Consider the following 16,291-nt stretch of genomic DNA (forward strand, 5'->3'; position numbering starts at 1 on the left):
CAGGGAGATTCACTGAGTGGGTCTGTTATTATAGTATCTCCACAGGGAGAGTCACTGAGTGGCTCAGTTATTATAGTATCTCCAGAGGGAGAGTCACTGAGTTGGTCTGTTATTATATTATCTCCACAGGGATAGTCACTGAGTGGGTCTGTTATTACAGTATCTCCACAGGGAGAGTCTATGAGTTGGTCTGTTATTATAGTATCTCCACAGGGAGAGTCACTGAGTGGGTCTGTTATTATAGTATCTCCACAGGGAATGTCACTGATTGGGTCTGTTATTATAGTATCTCCACAGGGAAAGTCACTGAGTGGGTCTGTTATTATAGTATCTCCACAGGGAGAGTCACTGAGTTGGTCTGTTATTATAGTATCTCCACAGGGAGATTCACTGAGTGGGTCTGTTATTATAGTATCTCCACAGGGAGAGTCACAGAGTAGGTCTGTTATTATAGTATCTACACAGGGAGAGTCACTGAGTGGGTCTGTTATTATTGTTCCTCCACAGGGAGAGTCATTGAGTGCGTCTGTTATTATAGAATCCCCCCAGGGAGAGTCACTGAGTGTGTCTGTTATTATCGTATCTGCACAGGGAGAGTCACTGAGTGGGTCTGTTATTATGGTATCTCCACAGGGAGAGTCACTGAGTGGGTCTGTTATTATAGTATCTCCACAGGGAGAGTCACTGAGTGGGTCTGTTATTATCGTCTCTCCACAGGGAGAGTCACTGAGTGGGTCTGTTATTACAGTATCTCCACAGGGAGAGTCTATGAGTTGGTCTGTTATTATAGTATCTCCACAGGGAGAGTCACTGAGTGGGTCTGTTATTACAGTATCTCCACAGGGAATGTAACTGAGTGGGTCTGTTATTATAGTATCTCCACAGGGAGAGTCACTGAGTGGGTCTGTTATTATAGTATCTCCACAGGAAGAGTCACTGAGTTGGTCTGTTATTATAGTATCTCCACAGGGAGATTCAATGAGTGTGTCTGTTATTATAGTATCTCCACAGGGAGAGTCACTGAGTAGCTCTGTTATTATAGTATCTACACAGGGAGAGACACTGAGTGGGTCTGTTATTATTGTTCCTCCACAGGGAGAGTCATTGAGTGCGTCTGTTATTATAGTATCGACACAGGGAGAGTCACTGAGTGGGTCTGTTATTATTGTTCCTCCACAGTGAGAGTCACTGAGTGCGTCTGTTATTATGGTATCTCCAAAGGGGGAGTCACTGAGCGGCTCTGTTATTATAGTATCTCCACAGGGAGAGTCACTGAGTGGGTCTGTTATTATAGTATCTCCATAGGGAGAGTCACTGATTGGGTCTGTTATTATAGTATCTCCACAGGGAGAGTCACTGAGTGGGTCTGTTATTATAGTATCTCCAAAGGGGGAGTCACTGAGTTGCTCTGTTATTATAGTATCTCCACAGGGAGAGTCACTGAGTGGGTCTGTTATTATATTATCTCCACATGGAGAGTCACTGAGTGGGTCTGTTATTATAGTATCTCCATAGGGAGAGTCACTGATTGGGTCTGTTATGATAGTATCTCCAAAGGGAGAGTCACTGAGTAGGTCTGTTATTATAGTATCTCCATAGGGAGAGTCACTGATTGGGTTTGTTATTATAGTATCTCCAAAGGGGGAGTCACTGAGTGGGTCTGTTAATAAAGTATCTCCATTGAGAGAGTCACTGAGTGGGTCTGTTATTATAGTATCTCCACAGGGAGAGTAACTGAGTGGGTCTGTTAATAAAGTATCTCCATTGAGAGAGTCACTGAGTGGGACTGTTGTTATAGTATCTCCACAGGGAGTGTCACTGAGTGGGTCTTTTATTATATTATCTCCACAGGGAGAGTCATTGAGTGGGTCTTTTCTTGTAGTATCTCCACAGGGAGAGTCACTGAGTGGGTCTGTTATTATTGTATCTCCACAGGGAGAGTCACTGAGTGGGTCTGTTATTATAGTATCTCCACGGGGAGAGTCACTGAGTGGGTCTGTTATTGCTGTATCTTTACAGGTAGAATCACTGAGTGGGCCTGTTATTATCGGATCTCCACAGGGAGAGTCACTGAGTGTGTCTGTTATTATAGTATCTCGAGAGGGAGAGTCACTGAGTTGGTCTGTTATTATATTATCTCCACAGTGAGAGTCCCTGAGTGGGTCTGTTATTATAGATTCTCCCCAGTGAGAGACACTGAGTGGGTCCGTTATTACAGTATCTCCACAGGGAGAGTCTCTGAGTGCTTCTGTTGTTATAGTATCTCCACTGGGAGAATCATGAGTGGGTCTGTTAATAAAGTATCTCCATTGAGAGAGTCACTGAGTGGGTCTGTTATTATATTATCTCCACAGGGAGAGTCACTGAGTGGGTCTGTTATTATGGTATCTCCCAGGGAGAGTCACTGAGTGGGTCCGTTATTACAGTATCTCCACAGGGAGAGTCACTGAGTGGGTCTGTTATTATAGATTCTCCCCAGTGAGAGAAACTGAGTGGGTATGTTATTATAGTATCTCCACAGATAGAGTCACTGAGTAGGTCTGTTATTATCGTATCTCCAAAGGGAGAGTCACTTGGTGGGTCTGTTATTGTAGTATCTCCAGAGGGAGAGTCACTGAGTTGGTCTGTTATTATATTATCTCCACAGGGAGAGTCACTGAGTGGGTCTGTTATTATAGATTCTCCCCAGTGAGAGAAACTGAGTGGGTATGTTATTATAGTATCTCCACAGATAGAGTCACTGAGTAGGTCTGTTATTATCGTATCTCCAAAGGGAGAGTCACTTGGTGGGTCTGTTATTACAGTATCTCCACAGATAGAGTCACTGAGTGGGTCTGTTATTGCTGTATCTCCAAAGGGAGAGTCGCTTGGTGGGTCCGTTATTACAGTATCTCCACAGGGAGAGTCGCTGAGTGGGTCTGTTAATATAGTATCTCCACAGAGAGAGCCACTGAGTAGGTCTGTTATTATACTATCTCCACAGGGAGAGTCACTGATTGGGTCTGTTATTATAGTATCTCCACAGGGAGAGACACTGAGTGGGTCTGTTAATAAAGTATCTCCATTGAGAGAGTCACTGAGTGGGACTGTTGATATAGTATCTCCACAGGGAGAGTCACTGAGTGGGTCTGTTATTATAGTATCTCCACAGGGAGAGTCACTGAGTGGGTCTGTTATTGTAGTATCTCCAGAGGGAGAGTCACTGAGTTGGTCTGTTGTTATATTATCTCCACAGGGAGAGTCACTGAGTGGGGCTGTTATTATAGTATCTCCATAGGGAGTGTCACTGAGTTGGTCTGTTACTATAGTATCTCCACAGGGAGAGTCACTGAGTGGGTCTGTTATTATAGTATCTCCACATGGAGAGTCACTGAGTGGGTCTGTTATTATAGTATCTCCATAGGGAGAGTCACTGATTGGGTCTTTTATCATAGTATCTCCGAAGGGGGAGTCACTGAGTGAGTCTGTTATTCTAGTATCTCCACAGGGAGAGTCACTGAGTGGGATTGTTATTATAGTATCTCCACAGGGAGAGTCACTGAGTGGGTCTGATATTATAGTATCACCATAGGTTGAATCACTGACTAGGTCTGTTATTATTGTTTCTCCACAGGGAGAGTCACTGAGTGCGTCTGTTATTATAGTATCTCCACAGGGAGAGTCACTGAGTGCGTCTGTTATTATAGTATCTCCACAGGGAGAGTCACTGTGTGGGTTTGTTGTTATAGTATCTCCACAGTGAGAGTCATAGAGTTGGTCTGTTATTATAGTATCTCCACAGGTAGAGTCACTGAGTGGGTCTGTTATTATCGTATCTCCACAGGGACAGTCACTGAGTTGGTCTGTTATTATAGTATCTCACAGGGAGTGTCACTGAGTGGGTCTGTTATCATAGTTTCTCCGCAGGGAGAGTCACTGAGTGGGTCTGTTAATAAAGTATCTCCATTGAGAGAGTCACTGAGTGGGACTGTTGTTATAGTATCTCCACAGGGAGAGTCACTGAGTGGGTCTTTTATTATATTATCTCCACAGGGAGAGTCATTGAGTGGGTCTTTTCTTGTAGTATCTCCACAGGGAGAGTCACTGAGTGGGTCTGTTATTATTCTATCTCCACAGGGAGAGTCACTGAGTGGGTCTGTTATTAAGGTATCTCCACAGGGAGAGTCACTGAATTGGTCTGTTATTATAGTATTTCCACAGGGAGAGTCACTGAGTGGGTCTGTTATTGGTGTATCTCCACAGGTAGGATCACTGAGTGGGCCTGTTATTATCGTATCTCCACCTGGAGAGTCACTGAGTGGGTCTGTTATTATAGTATCTCCACAGGGAGTGTCACTGAGTGGGTCTGTTATTATAGTATCTCCAGAGGGAGAGTCACTGAGTTGGTCTGTTATGATATTATCTCCACAGGGAGAGTCACTGAGTTTGTCTGTTATTATAGTATCTCCACAGGGAGCGTCAGTGAGTTGGTCTGTTATTATATTATCTCCACAGGGAGAGTCACCGAGTGGGACTGTTATTATGGTATCTCCCAGGGAGAGTCACTGAGTGGGTCCGTTATCACAGTATCTCCACAGGGAGAGTCACTGAGTGGGTCTGTTATTATAGAGTCTCCCCAGTTAGAGACACTGAGTGGGTCTGTTATTATAGTATCTCCACAGATAGAGTCACTGAGTAGGTCTGTTATTACAGTATCTCCAAAGGGAGAGTCACCTGGTGGGTCTGTTATTATAGTATCACCACAGGGAGATTCACTGAGTGGGTCTGCTGTCATAGTTTCTCCACAGGGAGAGTCACTGTGTCGGTCTGTTATTATAGTATCTCCACAGGGAGAGTCGCTGAGTGGGTCTGTTAATATAGTATCTCCACAGAGAGAGCCACTGAGTAGGTCTGTTATTATACTATCTCCACAGGGAGAGTCACTGATTGGGTCTGTTATTATAGTATCACCACAGGGAGAGTCACTGAGTGGGTCTGTTATTGTAGTATCTCCAGAGCGAGAGTCACTGAGTTGGTCTGTTATTATATTATCTCCACAGGGAGTGACACTGAGTGTGTCAGTTATTATAGTATCTCCACAGGAGAGTCACTGAGTGGGTCAGTTACTATAGCATGTCTACAGGGAGAGTCACTGAGTTGGTCTGTTATTATAGTATCTCCACAGGGAGAGTCACTTGTGGGTCTGTTATTATAGTATCTCCACAGGGAGAGTCACTGAGTGGGTCAGTTATTATACTATCTCCACAGGGAGAGGCACTGAGTGGGTCTGTTAATATAGTATCTCCATTGAGAGAGTCACTGAGTGGGACTGTTGATATAGTATCTCCACAGGGAGAGTCACTGAGTGGGTCTGTTATTATAGTATCTCCACAGGGAGAGTCACTGATTGGGTCTGTTATTATAGTATCTCCACAGGGAGAGTCACTGAGTGGGTCTGTTATTGTAGTATCTCCAGAGGGAGAGTCGCTGAGTTGGTCTGCTATTATATTATCTCCACAGGGAGAGTCACCGAGTGGGGCTGTTGTTATAGTATCTCCACAGGGAGAATCACTGAGTGGGTCTGTTACTACAGTATCTCCAGAGGGAGAGTCACAGAGTTGGTCAGTTATTATATTATCTCCACAGGGAATGTCACTGAATTGGTGTGTTAGTGTAGTATCTCCTCAGGGAGAGTCACTGATTGTGTCTGTTATTATAGTATCTCCAGAGGGAGAGTCACTGAGTGGGTCTGTTATTATAGTATGTCCGCAGGGAGAATCACTGAGTGGGTCTGTTATCATAGAATCTCCACAGGGAGAGTCACTGAGTGGGTCTGTTAATATAGTATCTCCACGGAGGGAGTCACTTAGTAGGTCTGTTATTATACTATCTCCACAGGGGGAGTCACTGAGTGGGTCTGTTATTATAGTATCTCCACAGGGAGAGTCACTGAGTGGGTCTGTTAATATAGTATCTCCACAGAGAGAGTCACTTAGTAGGTCTTTTGTTATACTATCTCCACAGGGGGAGTCACTGAGTGGGTCTGTTATTATGGTATCTCCACAGGAGAGTCAATGAGTGGGTCAGTTATTATAGCATGACCACAGGGAGAGTCACTGAGTGGCTCAGTTATTATAGTATCTCCAGAGGGAGAGTCATTGAGTGGGTCTGTTATTATAGTATCTCCACAGGGAGAGTCACTGAGTGGGTCTGTTATTATCGTATCTCCACAGGGAAAGTCACTGAGTTGGTCTGTTATTATAGTATCTCCACAGGGAGTGTCACTGAGTGGGTCTGTTATCATAGTTTCTCCACAGGGAAGTCACTGAATGGGTCTGTTTTTATAGTATGTCCGCAGGGAGAGTCACTGAGTGGGTCTGTTATTATAGAATATCCCCAGGGAGAGTCACTGTGTCGGTCTGTTATTATACTATCTCCACAGGGAGCGTCTCTGAGTGGGTCTGTTATTATAGTATCTCCACAGGGAGTGTCACTGAGTGGGTCTGTTAATAAAGTATCTCCATTGAGAGAGTCACTGAGTGGGACTGTTGTTATAGTATCTCCACAGGGAGAGTCACTGAGTGGGTCTTTTATTATATTATCTCCACAGGGAGAGTCATTGAGTGGGTCTTTTCTTGTAGTATCTCCACAGGGAGAGTCACTGAGTGGGTCTGTTATTATTGTATCTCCACAGGGAGAGTCACTGAGTGGGTCTGTTATTATAGTATCTCCACAGGGAGAGTCACTGAATTGGTCTGTTATTATAGTATCTCCACAGGGAGAGTCACTGAGTGGGTCTATTATTGGTGTATCTCCACAGGTAGAGTCACTGAGTGGGCCTGTTATTATCGTATCTCCACATGGAGAGTCACTGAGTGGTTCTTTATTATATTATCTCCACAGGGAGAGTCACTGAGTTTGTCTGTTATTATAGTATCTCCACAGGGAGAGTCACTGAGTGGCTCTGTTATTATAGTATCTCCACAGGGAGCGTCAGTGAGTTGGTCTGTTATTATATTATCTCCACAGGGAGAGTCACTGAGTGGGTCGGTTATTATGGTATCTCCCAGGGAGAGTCACTGAGTGGGACTTTTGACATAGTATCTCCACAGGGAGAGTCACTGAGTGGGTCTGTTATTATATTATCTCCACAGGGAGAGTCACTGAGTGGGTCTGTTATTATAGTATCAGCACAGGGAGAGTCACTGAGTGGGTCTTTTATTGCAGTATCTCCAGAGGGAGAGTCACTGAGTTGGTCTGTTATTATATTATCTCCACAGGGAGAGTCACTGAGTGGGGCTGTTATTATAGTATCTCCATAGGGAGTGTCACTGAGTTGGTCTGTTACTATAGTATCTCCACAGGGTGAGTCACTGAGTAGGTCTGTTATTATAGTATCTCCACAGGGAGAGTCACTGGGTGGGTCTGTTATTATAGTATCACCACAGGGAGATTCACTGAGTGGTTCTGTTATTCTAGTATCTCCACAGGGAGAGTCACTGAGTTTGTCAGTTATTATAGTATCTCCACAGGAGAGTCACTGAGTGGGTCTGTTACTATAGCATGTCCACAGGGAGAGTCACAGAGTGGCTCAGTTATTATAGTATCTCCACAGGGAGAGTCATTGAGTTGGTCTGTCATTATATTATCTCCACAGGGAGAGTCACTGAGTGGGTCTGTTATTATAGTATATCCACAGGGAGTATCACTGAGTTGGTCTGTTATTATAGTATCTCCACAGGGAGAGTCACTGAGTAGGTCTGCTATTATAGTATCTCCACAGGGAGAGTCACTGGGTGGGTCTGTTATTACAGTATCACCACAGGGAGATTAACTGAGTGGGTCTGTTATTATAGTATCTCCACAGGGAGAGTCACTGAAAGTGTCTGTTATTATAGTATCTCCACATGGAGAGTCACTTGTGGGTCTATTATTATAGTATCTCCACAGGGAGAGTCACTGAGTGGGTCTGTTATTATGGTATCTCCATATGGAGAGACACTGAGTGGGTCTTTTAATATAGTATCTCCATTGAGAGAGTCCCTGAGTGGGGCTGTTGATATAGTATCTCCACAGGGAGAGTCACTGAGTGGGTCTGTTATTATAGTATCTCCATAGGGAGAGACACTGAGTGGGTCTTTTAATATAGTATCTCCATTGAGAGAGTCACTGAGTGGCTCTGTTATTATAGTATCTCCACAGGGAGCGTCAGTGAGTTGGTCTGTTGTTATATTATCTCCACAGGGAGAGTCACTGAGTGGGTCGGTTATTATGGTATCTCCCAGGGAGAGTCACTGAGTGGGTCCGTTATTACAGTATCTCCACAGGGAGAGTCACTGAGTGGGTCTGTTATTATAGAATCTCCCCAGTGAGAGACACTGAGTGGGTCTGTTATTATAGTATCTCCACAGATAGAGTCACTGAGTAGGTCTGTTATTATAGTATCTCCAAAGGGAGAGTCACTTGGTGGGTCTGTTATTATAGTATCACCACAGGGAGATTCACTGAGTGGGTCTGTTGTCATAGTTTCTCCACAGGGAGAGTCACTGAGTGGGTCTGTTATTATTGTATCTACACAGGGAGAGTCACTGAGTGAGTCTGTTATTATAGAATCTCCCATTTGAGAGTCACTGTGTCGGTCTGTTATTATAGTATCTCCACAGGGAGAGTCGCTGAGTGGGTCTGTTAATATAGTATCTCCACAGAGTGAGCCACTGAGTAGGTCTGTTATTATACTATCTCCACAGGGAGAGTCACTGATTGGGTCTGTTATTATAGTATCTCCACAGGCAGAGACACTGAGTGGGTCTGTTAATAAAGTATCTCCATTGAGAGAGTCACTGAGTGGGACTTTTGACATAGTGTCTCCACAGGGAGAGTCACTGAGTGGGTCTGTTATTATATTATCTCCACAGGGAGAGTCACTGAGTGGGTCTGTTATTATAGTATCACCACAGGGAGAGTCACTGAGTGGGTCTTTTATTGCAGTATCGCCAGAGGGAGAGTCACTGAGTTGGTCTGTTATTATATTATCTCCACAGGGAGAGTCACTGAGTGGGGCTGTTATTATAGTATCTCCATAGGGAGTGTCACTGAGTTGGTCTGTTACTGTAGTATCTCCACAGGGTGAGTCACTGAGTAGGTCTGTTATTATAGTATCTCCACAGGGAGAGTCACTGGGTGGGTCTGTTATTATAGTACCACCACAGGGAGATTCACTGAGTGGTTCTGTTATTCTAGTATCTCCACAGGGAGAGTCACTGCGTTTGTCAGTTATTATAGTATCTCCACAGGAGAGTCTCTGAGTGGGTCAGTTATTATAGCATGTCCACAAGGGGAGTCACTGAGTGGCTCAGTTATTATAGTATCTCCACAGGGAGAGTGATTGAGTGGGTCTGTTATTATAGTATCTCCACAGGGAGAATCACTGAGTGGGTCTGTTATTATCGTATCTCCACAGGGAGAGTCACTGAGTGGGTCTGTTATTATTGTATCTTGACAGGTACTGTCACTGAATTGGTCTGTTATTACAGTATCTCCACAGGGGGAGTCACTGAGTGGGTCTGTTATTATAGAATCTCCACAGGGAGAGTCACTGAGTGGGTCTGTTAATATAGTATCTCCACAGAGAGAGTCACTTTTTAGGTCTGTTATTATACTATCTCCACAGGTTGTGTCACTGAGTGAGTCTGTTATTATAGTATCTCCACAGGGTGAGTCACTGAGTGGGTCTGTTATTACAGTATCTCCACAGGGAGAGTCACTGAGTGGGTCTGTTAAGATAGTATCTCCACAGAGAGAGTCACTTTGTCGGTCTGTTATTATACTATCTCCACAGGGGGAGTCACTGAGTGGGTCTGTTATTATAGAATCTCCACAGGGAGAGTCACTGAGTGGGTCTGTTAATATAGTATCTCCACAGAGAGAGTCACTTTTTAGGTCTGTTATTATACTATCTCCACAGGTTGTGTCACTGAGTGAGTCTGTTATTATAGTATCTCCACAGGGTGAGTCACTGAGTGGGTCGGTTATTATGGTATCTCCCAGGGAGAGTCACTGAGTGGGACTTTTGACATAGTATCTCCACAGGGAGAGTCACTGAGTGGGTCTGTTATTATATTATATCCACAGGGAGAGTCACTGAGTGGGTCTGTTATTATAGTATCAGCACAGGGAGAGTCACTGAGTGGGTCTTTTATTGCAGTATCTCCAGAGGGAGAGTCACTGAGTTGGTCTGTTATTATATTATCTCCACAGGGAGAGTCACTGAGTGGGGCTGTTATTATAGTATCTCCATAGGGAGTGTCACTGAGTTGGTCTGTTACTATAGTATCTCCACAGGGTGAGTCACTGAGTAGGTCTGTTATTATAGTATCTCCACAGGGAGAGTCACTGGGTGGGTCTGTTATTATAGTATCACCACAGGGAGATTCACTGAGTGGTTCTGTTATTCTAGTATCTCCACAGGGAGAGTCACTGAGTTTGTCAGTAATTATAGTATCTCCACAGGAGAGTCACTGAGTGGGTCTGTTACTATAGCATGTCCACAGGGAGAGTCACTGAGTGGCTCAGTTATTATAGTATCTCCACAGGGAGAGTCATTGAGTTGGTCTGTCATTATATTATCTCCACAGGGAGAGTCACTGAGTGGGTCTGTTATTATAGTATATCCACAGGGAGTATCACTGAGTTGGTCTGTTATTATAGTATCTCCACAGGGAGAGTCACTGAGTCGGTCTGCTATTATAGTATCTCCACAGGGAGAGTCACTGGGTGGGTCTGTTATTATAGTATCACCACAGGGAGATTAACTGAGTGGGTCTGTTATTATAGTATCTCCACAGGGAAAGTCACTGAAAGTGTCTGTTATTATAGTATCTCCACATGGAGAGTCACTTGTGGGTCTATTATTATAGTATCTCCACAGGGAGAGTCACTGAGTGGGTCTGTTATTATGGTATCTCCATATGGAGAGACACTGAGTGGGTCTTTTAATATAGTATCTCCATTGAGAGAGTCCCTGAGTGGGGCTGTTGATATAGTATCTCCACAGGGAGAGTCACTGAGTGGGTCTGTTATTATAGTATCTCCATAGGGAGAGACACTGAGTGGGTCTTTTAATATAGTATCTCCATTGAGAGAGTCACTGAGTGGCTCTGTTATTATAGTATCTCCACAGGGAGCGTCAGTGAGTTGGTCTGTTGTTATATTATCTCCACAGGGAGAGTCACTGAGTGGGTCGGTTATTATGGTATCTCCCAGGGAGAGTCACTGAGTGGGTCCGTTATTACAGTATCTCCACAGGGAGAGTCACTGAGTGGGTCTGTTATTATAGAATCTCCCCAGTGAGAGACACTGAGTGGGTCTGTTATTATAGTATCTCCACAGATAGAGTCACTGAGTAGGTCTGTTATTATAGTATCTCCAAAGGGAGAGTCACTTGGTGGGTCTGTTATTATAGTATCACCACAGGGAGATTCACTGAGTGGGTCTGTTGTCATAGTTTCTCCACAGGGAGAGTCACTGAGTGGGTCTGTTATTATTGTATCTACACAGGGAGAGTCACTGAGTGAGTCTGTTATTATAGAATCTCCCAAGGGACAGTCACTGTGTCGGTCTGTTATTATAGTATCTCCACAGGGAGAGTCGCTGAGTGGGTCTGTTAATATAGTATCTCCACAGAGTGAGCCACTGAGTAGGTCTGTTATTATACTATCTCCACAGGGAGAGTCACTGATAGGGTCTGTTATTATAGTATCTCCACAGGCAGAGACACTGAGTGGGTCTGTTAATAAAGTATCTACATTGAGAGAGTCACTGAGTGGGACTTTTGACATAGTGTCTCCACAGGGAGAGTCACTGAGTGGGTCTGTTATTATATTATCTCCACAGGGAGAGTCACTGAGTGGGTCTGTTATTATAGTATCACCACAGGGAGAGTCACTGAGTGGGTCTTTTATTGCAGTATCGCCAGAGGGAGAGTCACTGAGTTGGTCTGTTATTATATTATCTCCACAGGGAGAGTCACTGAGTGGGGCTGTTATTATAGTATCTCCATAGGGAGTGTCACTGAGTTGGTCTGTTACTGTAGTATCCCCACAGGGTGAGTCACTGAGTAGGTCTGTTATTATAGTATCTCCACAGGGAGAGTCACTGGGTGGGTCTGTTATTATAGTACCACCACAGGGAGATTCAATGAGTGGTTCTGTTATTCCAGTATCTCCACAGGGAGAGTCACTGCGTTTGTCAGTTATTATAGTATCTCCACAGGAGAGTCACTGAGTGGGTCAGTTATTATAGCATGTCCACAAGGGGAGTCACTGAGTGGCTCAGTTATTATAGTATCTCCACAGGGAGAGTGATTGAGTGGGTCTGTTATTATAGTATCTCCACAGGGAGAATCACTGACTGGGTCTGTTATTATAGTATCTCCAGAGGGAGAGTCCCTGAGTTGGTCAGTTATTATATTATCTCCACAGGGAGAATCACTGAGTGGGTCTGTTATTATCGTATCTCCACAGGGAGAGTCACTGAGTGGGTCTGTTATTATTGTATCTTCACAGGTACTGTCACTGAATTGGTCTGTTATTATAGTATCTCCTCAGGGAGAGTCACTGAGTGGGTCTGTTATTACAGTATCTCCACAGGGAGAGTCACTGAGTGGGTCTGTTAAGATAGTATCTCCACAGAGAGAGTCACTTTGTCGGTCTGTTATTATACTATCTCCACAGGGGGAGTCACTGAGTGGGTCTGTTATTATAGAATCTCCACAGGGAGAGTCACTGAGTGGGTCTGTTAATATAGTATCTCCACAGAGAGAGTCACTTTTTAGGTCTGTTATTATACTATCTCCACAGGGGGTGTCACTGAGTGAGTCTGTTATTATAGTATCTCCACAGGGAGAGTCACTGAGTGGGTCTGTTATTATAGTATCTCCACAGGGAGAGTCACTGAGTTGGTCTGTTATTATAGTATCTCCACAGCTAGAGTCACTGAGTGGGACTGTTGTTATAGTATCTCCACAGGGAGAGTCACTGAGTGGGTCTGTTGCTATAGTATCTCCAGAGGGAGAGTCACAGAGTTGGTCAGTTATTATAACATCTCCACAGGGAGAGTCACTGAGTGGGTCTGTTATTATAGTATCTCCACAGGGAGAGTCACTGAGTGGGTCTGTTATTATAGTATCTCCACAGGGAGATTCACTGAGTGGGTCTGTTATTATAGTATCTTCACAGGGAGAGTCACTGAGTTGGTCTGTTATGATAGTATCTCCACAGCTTGAGTCACTGAGTGGGTCTGTTATTATCGTATCTCCACAGGGACAGTCACTGAGTTGGTCTGTTATTATGGTATCTCCACAGGGAGTGTCACTGAGTGGGTCTTTTATCATGGTTTCTCCACAGGGAGAGGCACTGAGTGGGTCTGTTATTATAGTATGTCCGCAGGGAGAGTCACTGAGTGGGTCTGTTATTATAGTCTCCCACAGGGAGAGTCACTGAGTGGGTCTGTTATTATAGTATCTCCAGAGGGAGAGTCACTGAGTGGGTCTGTTATTATAGTATCTCCACAGGGAGAGTCACTGAGTGGATCTGTTATTATAGTATCTCCACATGGAGAGTCACTGAGTGGGTCTGTTATTATAGTATCTCCACAGGGAGAGTCACTGAGTGGGTCTGTTATTATAGTATCTCCAGAGGGAGAGTCCCTGAGTTGGTCAGTTATTATATTATCTCCACAGGGAGAATCACTGAGTGGGTCTGTTATTATCGTATCTCCACAGGGAGAGTCACTGAGTGGGTCTGTTAATATAGTATCTCCATTGAGAGAGTCACTGAGTGGGACTGTTGTTATAGTATCTCCACAGGGAGAGTCACTGAGTGGGTCTTTTATTATATTATCTCCACAGGGAGAGTAACTGAGTGGGTCTGTTATTATAGTATCTCCACAGCGAGAGTCACTGAGTGGGTCTGTTATTATTGTATCTCCACAGGGAGAGTCACTGAGTGGGTCTGTTATTATAGTCTCTCCACAGGGAGAGTCACTGAGTGGGTCTGTTATTATAGTATCTCCACAGGGAGAGTCACTGAGTGGGTCTTTTATCATGGTTTCTCCACAGGGAGAGGCACTGAATGGGTCTGTTATTATAGTATGTCAGCAGGGAGAGTCACTGAGTGGGTCTGTTATTATAGTCTCTCCACAGGGAGAGTCACTGAGTGGGTCTGTTATTATAGTATCTCCAGAGGGAGAGTCACTGAGTGGGTCTGTTATTATAGTATCTCCACATGGAGAGTCACTGAGTGGGTCTGTTATTATAGTATCTCCACAGGGAGAGTCACTGACTGGGTCTGTTATTATAGTATCTCCAGAGGGAGAGTCCCTGAGTTGGTCAGTTATTATATTATCTCCACAGGGAGAATCACTGAGTGGGTCTGTTATTATCGTATCTCCACAGGGAGAGTCACTGAGTGGGTCTGTTAATATACTATCTCCATTGAGAGAGTCACTGAGTGGGACTGTTGTTATAGTATCTCCACAGGGAGAGTCACTGAGTGGGTCTTTTATTATATTATCTCCACAGGGAGAGTAACTGAGTGGGTCTGTTATTATAGTATCTCCACAGCGAGAGTCACTGAGTGGGTCTGTTATTATTGTATCTCCACAGGGAGAGTCACTGAGTGGGTCTGTTATTATAGTCTCTCCACAGGGAGAGTCACTGAGTGGGTCTGTTATTATAGTATCTCCACAGGGAGAGTCACTGAGTGGGTCTGTTATTATAGTATGTCCACAGGGAGAGTCACTGAGTGGATCTGTTATTATAGTATCTCCACATGGAGAGTCACTGAGTGGGTCTGTTATTATAGTATCTCCACAGGGAGAGTCACTGAGTGGGTCTGTTATTATAGTATCTCCAGAGGGAGAGTCCCTGAGTTGGTCAGTTATTATATTATCTCCACAGGGAGAATCTCTGACTGGGTCTGTTATTATAGTATCTCCAGAGGGAGAGTCCCTGAGTTGGTCAGTTATTATATTACCTCCACAGGGAGAATCACTGAGTGGGTCTGTTATTATCGTATCTCCACAGGGAGAGTCACTGAGTGGGTCTGTTAATATAGTGTCTCCACAGAGAGAGTCACTTAGTAGGTCTGTTATTATACTATCTCCACAGGGGGACTCACTGAGTGGGTCTGTTATTATAGAATCTCCACAGGGAGAGTCACTGAGTGGGTCTGTTAATATCGTATCTCCACAGAGAGAGTCACTTTTTAGGTCTGTTATTATACTATCTCCACAGGGGGTGTCACTGAGTGGGTCTGTTATTATAGTATCTCCACAGGGAGAGTCACTGAGTGGGTCTGTTATTATAGTATCTCCACAGGGAGAGTCACTGATCTGGTCTGTTATTATAGTATCTCCACAGCTAGAGTCACTGAGTTGGTCTGTTATTATCGTATCTCCACAGGGACAGTCACTGAGATGGTCTGTTATTATAGTATCTCCACAGGGAGAGTCACTGAGTTGGACTGTTATCATGGTTTCTCCACAGGGTGAGGCAATGAATGGGTCTGTTATTATAGTATGTCCGCAGGGAGAGTCACTGAGTGGGTCTGTTATTATAGAATCTCCCCAGGGAGCGTCAATGTGTAGGTCTGTTATTATAGTATCTCCACAGGGAGAGTCACTGTGTGGGTCTGTTATTATAGTATCTCCACAGGGAGAGTCACTGAGTAGGTCTGTTATTATAGTATCTCCACAGGGAGAGTCACTACTTGGGTCGGTTAATATAGTATCTCCACAGGGAGAGTCACTGAGTGGGACTGTTGTTATAGTATCTCCACAGGGAGAGTCACTGAGTGGGTCTTTTATTATATTACCTACACTGGGAGAGTCACTGAGTGGGTCTGTTATTATAATATCTCCACAGGGAGAGTCACTGAGTGGGTCTGTTAATATAGTATCTCCATTGAGAGAGTCACTGAGTGGGACTGTTGTTATAGTATCTCCACAGGCAGAGTCACTGAGTGGGTCTGTTAGTGTAGAATCTCCACAGGGAGAATCACTGAGTGGGTCTGTTAATATAGTATCTCCACAGAGAGAGTCACTTTTTAGATCTGTTATTATACTATCTCCACAAGGGGTGTCACTGAGTGGGTCTGTTATTATAGTATCTCCACAGGGAGAGTCACTGAGTGGGTCTGTTATTATAGTATCTTCACAGGGAGAGTCACTGAGTTGGTCTGTTATGATAGTATCTCCACAGCTAGAGTCACTGAGTGGGTCTGTTATTATCGTATCTCCACAGGGACAGTCACTG

Source organism: Heterodontus francisci, chromosome 21, assembly GCF_036365525.1.
Source record: "Heterodontus francisci isolate sHetFra1 chromosome 21, sHetFra1.hap1, whole genome shotgun sequence".
Lineage (NCBI taxonomy): Eukaryota > Metazoa > Chordata > Chondrichthyes > Heterodontiformes > Heterodontidae > Heterodontus > Heterodontus francisci.